A 10,224-nucleotide genomic window follows, 5' to 3' on the forward strand; every position below is an offset into this window, starting at 1 on the left:
CGGAATCAATTAATGCGAATTTGGCCCTTTTTCACAAAATCAAATTCCGCCAAACTTATTAATAAGCTCCGCATTTTTTTCTCTAAAATATTGCTGATTTTGGAAGTGTAAACCCTAAATATTCATTTGGCAAGTTTGCAATATATCATGGACTGAAAATGACGAACTTTTCTAAGTATTTGACGGAAATTAGCGACGAACTTTTTTAGCCAGATATTCTTCACTAAACTGTTATTCACCAGTTTCACCAGTTTCACGGATTTTCTTGTAAATACATACAGCCAAAAGACCCCTCTAAGCTGTTTCACCAGTTTCACGGATTTTACTGTACAGATCTATAGCCAAAAGATCCCTCTAAGCTGTTTCACCAGTTTCACCAGTTTCACGGATATTCTTATACATATAGCCAAAAGAAACCCTCTAAGCTGTTTCACCAGTTTCAACAGTTTCACGGATTTTCTTGTACATATCTATAGCCAAAAGACCCCTCTAAGCTGTTTCACCAGTTTCACCAGTTTCACGGATTTTCTTATACATATAGCCAAAAGAACCCCTCTAAGCTGTTTCACCAGTTTCACGGATTTTCTTGTAAAAACATATAGCCAAAAGACCCTCTAAGCTGTTTCACCAGTTTCACCAGTTTCACGGATTTTCTTGTACTTATCTAAAGCCAAAAGACCCATCTAAGCTGTTTCACCAGTTTCACCAGTTTCACGGATTTTCGTGTACATATCTAAAGCCAAAAGACCCATCTAAGCTGTTTCACCAGTTTCACCAGTTTCACGGATTTTCTTGTACTTACATAGAGCCATAGAGCCAAAAAAACCCTCTAAGCTGTTTCACCAGTTTCACCAGTTTCACGGATTTTCTTGTACATATATAGCCAAAAGACCCATTTAAGCTGTTTCACCAGTTTCACGGATTTTCTTGTACATATCTAAAGCCAAAAGACCCCTCTAAGCTGTTTCACCAGTTTCACCAGTTTCACCAGTTTCACGGATTATCTTATACATATCTATAGCCAAAAGACCCCTCTAAGCTGTTTCACCAGTTTCACCAGTTTCACCAGTTTCACAGATTTTTTTGTACTTACATATAGCCAAAAGACCCCTCTAAGCTGTTTCACCAGTTTCACGGATTATACTGTACATATACATAGCCAAAAGACCCATATAAGCTGTTTCACCAGTTTCACCAGTTTCACGGATTTTCTTGTACATATATAGCCAAAAGACCCCTCTAAGCTGTTTCACCAGTTTCACCAGTTTCACGGATTTTCTTGTACATATATATAGTCAAAAGAATCCCTCTAAGCTGTTTCACCAGTTTCACCAGTTACACGGATTTTCTTGTACATATCTATAGCCAAAAGATTCCTCTAAGCTGTTTCATCAGTTTCACGGATTTTCTTGTACATATCTATAGCCAAAAAAACCCTCTAAGCTGTTTCACCAGTTTCACCAGTTTCACGGATTCTTGTACATATCTAAAGCCAAAAGACCCATCTAAGCTGTTTCACCAGTTTCACCAGTTTCACGGATTTTCTTGTACTTACATAGAGCCAAAAGACCCCTCTAAGCTGTTTCACCAGTTTCACCAGTTTCACGGATTTTCTTGTACATATCTATAGCCAAAAAACCCCTCTAAGCTGTTTCACCAGTTTCACCAGTTTCACGGATTTTCTTGTACATATATATAGCCAAAAGAACCCCTCTAAGCTGTTTCACCAGTTTCACCAGTTTCACGGATTTTCTTGTACATATCTATAGCCAAAAGATTCCTCTAAGCTGTTTCATCAGTTTCACGGATTTTCTTGTACATATCTATAGCCAAAAAAACCCTCTAAGCTGTTTCACCAGTTTCACCAGTTTCACGGATTCTTGTACATATCTAAAGCTAAAAGACCCATCTAAGCTGTTTCATCAGTTTCACCAGTTTCACGGATTTTCTTGTACATATCTATAGCCAAAAAACCCCTCTAAGCTGTTTCACCAGTTTCACCAGTTTCACGGATTTTCTTGTACATATATATAGCCAAAAGAACCCCTCTAAGCTGTTTCACCAGTTTCACCAGTTTCACGGATTTCCATGTAATATATATAGCCAAAAGACCCCTCTAAGATGTTTCACCAGTTTCACCAGTTTCACGAACTTATTTATTTTAATTATAAGCCTTTATCTTATAAGAATTAAATCAATAACTCTTGATAGACCTTTTTGGTAATTACAAAGTAAACAAGGGTTGACGTACAATATGAGCATATTTTCTTTTCTTATAAGCATATACTTTATAAGAATCAAGTCATTAACTCTTGATAGAGGGTGATATACCTTTCGGTAATTAGTTATTACAAAGCAAACAAGGGATGACGTGCAATCTGGGCACATTTATTTTTCTTATAAGCATATATTTTATAAGAATCAAGTCAGTAACTCTTGATACATGGTGATATACCTTTCGGTGATTAGTTCTTATAAAGTAAACAAGGGATGACGTGCAATATGAGCATATTTACTTTTCTTATAAGCATATACTTTATAAGAATCAAGTCAATAACTCTTGATACATGGTGATATACCTTTCGGTAATTAGTTCTTATTAAGTAAACAAGGGATGACGTGCAATATGAGTATATTCATTTTTCTTATAAGCATATACTTCATAAGAATCAAGTCAGTAACTCTTGATACATGGTGATATACCTTTCAGTAATTAGCTCTTATAAAGTAAACAAGGGATGACGTGCAATATGAGCATCTTTATTTTTCTTATAAGCATATACTTTATAAGAATCAAGTCAATAACTCTTGATAGACGGTGATATACCTTTCGGTAATTAGTTCTTATAAAGTAAACAAGGGATGACGTGCAATATGAGCATCTTTATTTTTCTTATAAGCATATACTTTATAAGAATCAAGTCAATAACTCTTGATAGACGGTGATATACCTTTCGGTATTTAATTCTTACAAAGTAATCAAGGTATGACGTGCAATATGAGCATATTTACTTTTCTTATAAGCATATACTTTATAAGAATCAAATCAATAACTCTTGATAGACGGTGATATACCTTTCGGTGATTAGTTCTTATTAAGTAAACAATGGATGACGTGCAATATGAGCTTTTTTTTTATAAGCATATACTTTATAAGAATCAAGTCAATATCTCTTGATAGACGGTGATATACCTTTCGGTAATTAGTTCTTATTAAGTAAACAAGGGATGACGTGCAATATGAGTATTTTTATTTTTCTTATAAGCATATACTTTATAAGAATCAAGTCAATAACTCTTGATAGACGGTGATATACCTTTCGGTAATTAGTTCTTATAAAGTAAACAAGGGATGAAGTGCAATATGAGCATATGTATTTTTCTTTTAAGCATATATTAATGTTTAATTTTTACAAAGTAGACAAAGGATGGTGCGAAGTTAAGCATATTTATTTTTCTTATAAGTACATACTACATGAGAATCAAATCAATAACTCTTGATAGATTGTGATATACCCTTCGGTAATTAGCTCTTACAAAGTAAAAAGCCTTTGTTCTCAAATTGGTCTTATTTTTTAGCGTTTTTGAGCTTCGCTACATACACCAGGATAGGGAAATAAGTACTTTTATCAGAGCCTTCTCAAAACGTGTATGAATAAATTTCCAAAGCAAGTCTCTTCACTTTTTTTGGGGTTTGAACAAAACCTGGTCCACCTCTCTGGCCCAGGCCGTATGGCCTACGCTTGGCCTACCCTTTGGCCCACCTTCAAAGATTTTTTTTTACCGATTTTATTCTTGGACAACCAGGTTATAATGGGTACAAACTATTGGTCACCTTCATCTGCTACAACATCTACAAGATATTCAACTCCTGCAACTTTGTCCAAAGATTTGCAAATCTGCAGGGTTTTTAGATTGAAATTTGTTGATTACATACATGATTTCTTCTCTCCGCCGTAACAACCGCCGACTCAAGGATGGCTAAAAACTCACAGGTGAGTCCGCGCCAGTGGCGTGGTGGGAAAATTTCTCTGGGGTGGCCAAGGTAAACATGGCGCCCTTTTTAAAGATTTTTTGCTTTTGGCGTCCCTCTAAATTTATGGACACAAAAAAGAGAGTGTGCGAGCGAAGTGAGCCAGAAAATTTTGAGGTGATGAGGGGCGCCTTTTTTGCGTTTTCATTTGTCAATCTTTCGATATGGGCGCCTGAAAAATCCTGGCCTGGCCCCCTGGCCCCCCTGCCACCACGCCACTGAGTCCGCCCGCTGTGATAATATTGATTATAGCCCTGCAATACAACTGTCAATCATTTTTGAGAAAACTGATTGGATAATTGATGTCACGTGGCCGTTTAATATTTCCCCATAGTGACCAGTTATGAAATTGACTTCTTTAGAATGTTAATTTTTACGATGTAGAACAATAGAATACACTTGTTAATTACTTTTATTACTTTATTATTACTTTATTTTGCATGGCTATAAATGGATTATTAACCTCAGTAAGCCTGTCTCTCTGGAAAATATTTCCTCAGAGAGACCGGCTTTTCGGTTATTAATCCATAAGAAGAGAAGTCACATGGTTTATCCTTGGTCAGTCATCCATTGCACGTCATCCCTTGTTTACTTAATAAGAACTAATTACCGAAAGGTATATCACCCTCTAACAAGAGTTATTGACTTGATTCTTATAAAGTATATGCTTATAAAAAAAAAGCTCATATTGTACGTCATCACTTGTTTACTTAATAAGAACTAATCACCGAAAGGTATATCACCGTCTATCAAGAGTTATTGATTTGATTATTATAAAGTATATGCTTATAAGAAAAGTAAATATGCTCATATTGCACGGCATACCTTGATTAGTTTGTAAGAATTACATACCGAAAGGTATATCACCTTCTATCAAGAATTATTGATTTGATTATTATAAAGTATATGCTTATAAGAAAAGTAAATATGCTCATATTGCACGTCATCCCTTGTTTACTTTATAAGAACTAATCACCGAAAGGTATATCACCATGTATCAAGAGTCATTGACTTGATTCTTATAAAGTATAAGCTTATAAGAAAAGTAAATATGCTCATATCGCACGTCATCCCTTGTTTACTTTATAAGAACTAATCACCGAAAGGTATATCACCGTCTATCAAGAATTATTGATTTGATTTTTTTAAAGTATATGCTTATAAGAAAAGTAAATATGCTCATATTGCACGTCATTCCTTGTTTACTTTATAAGAACTAATCACCGAAAGGTATATCACCGTCTATCAAGAGTTATTGATTTGATTCTTATAAAGTATATGCTTATAAGAAAAATAAATATGCTCATATTGCACGTCATCCCTTGTTTACTTTATAAGAGCTAATTACTGAAAGGTATATCACCATATATCAAGAGTTACTGACTTGATTCTTATAAAGTATATGCTTATCAGAAAAATGAATATACTCATATTGCACGTCATCCCTTGTTTACTTAATAAGAACTAATTATCGAAAGGTATATCAACATGTATCAAGAGTTATTGACTTGATTCTTATAAAGTATATGCTTATAAGAAAAGTAAATATGCTCATATTGCACGTCATCCCTTGTTTACTTTATAAGAACTAATCACCGAAAGGTATATCACCGTCTATCAAGAATTATTGATTTGATTTTTTTAAAGTATATGCTTATAAGAAAAGTAAATATGCTCATATTGCACGGCATACCTTGATTACTTTGTAAGAGCTAAATACTGAAAGGTATATCACCATGTATCAAGAGTTATTGACTTGATTCTTATATGCTTATAAGAAAAATAAATATGCTTATATTGTGCGCCATCCCTTGTTTACTTTGTAAGAACTAATTACCGAAAGGTATATCACCGTCTATCAAGAGTTATTGATTTAATTCTTATAAAGTATATGCTTGTAAGAAAAGTAAATATGCTCATATTGCACGTCATTCCTTGTTTACTTTATAAGAACTAATCACCGAAAGGTATATCACCGTCTATCAAGAGTTATTGATTTGATTCTTATAAAGTATATGCTTATAAGAAAAATAAATATGCTCATATTGCACGTCATCCCTTGTTTACTTTATAAGAGCTAATTACTGAAAGGTATATCACCATATATCAAGAGTTACTGACTTGATTCTTATAAAGTATATGCTTATCAGAAAAATGAATATACTTATATTGCACGTCATCCCTTGTTTACTTAATAAGAACTAATTATCGAAAGGTATATCAACATGTATCAAGAGTTATTGACTTGATTCTTATAAAGTATATGCTTATAAGAAAAGTAAATATGCTCATATTGCACGTCATCCCTTGTTTACTTTATAAGAACTAATCACCGAAAGGTATATCACCGTCTATCAAGAGTTATTGATTTGATTTTTATAAAGTATATGCTTATAAGAAAAGTAAATATGCTCATATTGCACGTCATACCTTGATTACTTTGTAAGAGCTAATTACTGAAAGGTATATCACCATGTATCAAGAGTTACTGACTTGATTCTTATAAAATATATGCTTATAAGAAAAATAAATGTGCCCATATTGCACGTCATCCCTTGTTTGCTTTGTAAGAACTAATTACCAAAAGGTATATCACCCTCTATCAAGAGTTAATGACTTGATTCTTATAAAGTATATGCTTATAAGAAAAATAAAGATGCTCATATTGCACGTCATACCTTGTTTGCTTTGTAATTACCAAAAAGGTCTATCAAGAGTTATTGATTTAATTCTTATAAGATAAAGGCTATAATTAAAATAAATAAGTTCGTGAAACTGGTGAAACAGCTTAGAGGGGTCTTTCGGCTATATATATTACATGAAAATCCGTGAAACTGGTGAAACTGGTGAAACAGCTTAGAGTGGTTCTTTTGGCTATATATATGTACAAGAAAATCCGTGAAACTGGTGAAACTGGTGAAACAGCTTAGAGGGGTCTTTTTGCTATATATGTACAAGAAAATCCGTGAAACTTGTGAAACTGGTGAAACAGCTTAGAGGGGTCTTTTGGCTATATATATTACATGAAAATCCGTGAAACTGGTGAAACTGGTGAAACAGCTTAGATGGGTCTTTTGGCTATATATGTACAAGCAAATCCGTGAAACTGATGAAACTGGTGAAACAGCTTAGAGGGGTTTTTGGCTATATATGTACAAGAATCCGTGAAACTGGTGAAACTGGTGAAACAGCTTAGAGGGATCTTTTGGCTATAGATATGTACAAGAAAATCCGTGAAACTGGTGAAACTGGTGAAACAGATTAGAGGGGTCTTTTGGCTATATATGTACAAGAAAATCCGTGAAACTGACGAAACTGGTGAAACAGCTTAGAGGGGTTATTTGGCTATATATGTACAAGAATCCGTGAAACTGGTGAAACTGGTGAAACAGCTTGGAGGGTTTTTTTGGCTATAGATATGTACAAGAAAATCCGTGAAACTGGTGAAACTGATGAAACAGCTTAGAGGGATCTTTTGGCTTTAGATATGTACAAGAAAATCTGTGAATCTGGTGAAACTGGTGAAACAGCTTAGAGGGTTGTTTTGGCTCTATGTAAGTACAAGAAAATCCGTGAAACTGGTGAAACTGGTGAAACAGCTTAGATGGGTTTTTGGCTATATATGTACAAGAATCCGTGAAACTGGTGAAACTGGTGAAACAGCTTAGAGGGATCTTTTGGCTATAGATATGTACAAGAAAATCCGTGAAACTGGTGAAACTGTTAAAACAGCTTATAGGGTTGTTTTGGCTCTATGTAAGTACAAGAAAATCCGTGAAACTGGTGAAACTGGTGAAACAGCTTAGATAGGTCTTTTGGCTTTAGATTTTTACAAGAATCCGTGAAACTGGTGAAACTGATGAAACAGCTTAGAGGGGTCTTTTGGCTATATATGTACAAGAAAATCCGTGAAACTGGTGAAACTGGTGAAACAGCTTAGAGGGGTCTTTTGGCTTTAGATATGTACAAGAAAATCTGTGAAACTGGTGAAACTGGTGAAACAGCTTAGAGGGGTCTTTTGGCTATATATATGTACAAGAAAATCCGTGAAACTGGTGAAACTGGTGAAACAGCTTAGAGTGGTTCTTTTGGCTATATATATGTACACGAAAATCCGTGAAACTGGTGAAACTGGTGAAACAGCTTAGATGGGTCTTTTGGCTATAAATATGTACAAGAAAATCCGTGAAACTGGTGAAACAGCTTAGAGTGGTCATTTGGCTACATATAAGTACAAAAGAAAAGAATATCTTATTAACAAAGTTAAACGCTCATATTCCGTCATTTGAATATACGTTAAATACTTAGAAAAGTTCGTCACTTTCAGTCCTTGATATATTGCAAAGCTGCCCAATAGTCTAGACTCAAGGGCATAAATAAGCGCTTTTGTGACACGAATGTAAGATGAAAGCGATCCAGATGATAAGCAATAAGCAATTAACTTTAATTTATTGTCATTCATTGTTCACGATACTTGGATATAATATACAATTAAGCTGAATTTCCAAAATAAAGATTTAGTCCGAGTTGTTCCGAGTTGTTCCGAGTTGTTCCCAAAATAGATAAGCTTTTCGTATTTTTTTTATGAAGGACTGTGTCATTTATTTGGCTTCTCAGTAATTAGAAATGGCGTCATCATTAAGCATGGTTTTTTGGTTAAATAGTTAAGCCAAAAAATGTAATGTCGAGTTATAACTCTTTTAACTCGTAAATTCTAAATAACTTATCTTAAGTGGTCACATGATGTATATACTCATACCTTGCAAAATGGTCAACCATTCTCTTGAAAAGAAGGCTAAAATCGATCAACGTGGAATTCTTGCAATGATGAGTTAACCCGAGTCGTCTCGAGTTGCTCCGAACAAAGGATTGTTTTTATTGATTTTCTTCTAAAGACTGATTTGTTCATTTGCTTCGTAGCAATCAGAACTAACTGAAATGTTAATTTTTGTTGAGCAATTCAATAACTATTCACAAAAACCAGTAGCGGCCTGGCTTAAATTTCTTGGTGGTGCAAACTATGAAATTGGCGCCCCTGGTATTTCTGTTCTTATTTGCGCCCTCCATCATTAAGTGAAAATATTAATCTATGTTAACTTTTTCTCCTTATCAGTACACAAAATTCCAAACATTAAACATGACTACTTTCTCTTGGACTGGAGACAATTGGATTATCTTTGTAACGCGAGATGGTCTAACTTTACTCTCCATTAAAGATCAACGGCTGAAAGAGGCCCCAAAAATTCAGAAGTTGGGAGGAAGGGTTCGTTATATTTTTGGCGCTGCAGGCAAAAAATTTGGATGTAAGAAGGGTCAAACAGCCTAAAAGATCTTCTAAAACGGAGAAAGTCAGTCAGTATAAGACCACAAAAACCACAGCGAGAATTAACAAGTTTTGATCATTTTGGCAATCACTCATTTTGGGGGTAAGCATTCTCTTTAACCCTTGGTGGGTACACAACACTTCTCTTACTTCTGATTCAATATTGATAGAAGTTCGAAGGGCGCCAAATTGCCCAATTAAAAATGAACAAAATTTTGGCGCCCCCTTGAAAAGCTCTTTTGGCGCCCCTCTCAGATCTTTCTGGGTGGTGCACTGTACACCCTGCACCCCCTGCCAGGCCGCCACTGACAAAAACATAGTATAATATAATACTTGGTAGTAGTAGAGGGTGTTTGTCTTCTCCTCATAGAGTGCTCGATAAGTAAATATGAAATTTAGATATTGTGTCAACTCTTTATTATATAATCTTTGGTATATATAACCGAGTTATAACTCTTTTAACGCGGAATTTTATAAGATGCAGAAGATGCAAAGAGCTAACTCATTTTCTAAAAAAAGCCTTCGAAACTTATCCGGCCTTATTTCAAAACTTAAAACTCGGATTAACTCGATTTAACTTCGTCACAGCAAATGTTTACGCTAGGGAGCTGATAAATCGCTCTAATTATTAATTTACGATTGACATAATTCGCGATCTTGTAATTTTAAGTTTTTTTTTCTAGCATTTTTATCTACTATTAAAAGGAAAATTTAGTAGATTTTTTGTCAAAATTACAAAAGTGCGCGAAAAAATTACAAAGCCGTGCAAAAAATTACAAAACTGCGCAAAAAATACAAAACTGTGCATAACAATTGACAATAGAAACACCCTTGAACAAGCACGTAAAGCATTTATTTTTTTCTAAGG

This window comes from Clytia hemisphaerica, unplaced genomic scaffold, assembly GCF_902728285.1.
Source record: "Clytia hemisphaerica strain Z4C2 unplaced genomic scaffold, Clytia hemisphaerica genome assembly, whole genome shotgun sequence".
Lineage (NCBI taxonomy): Eukaryota > Metazoa > Cnidaria > Hydrozoa > Leptothecata > Clytiidae > Clytia > Clytia hemisphaerica.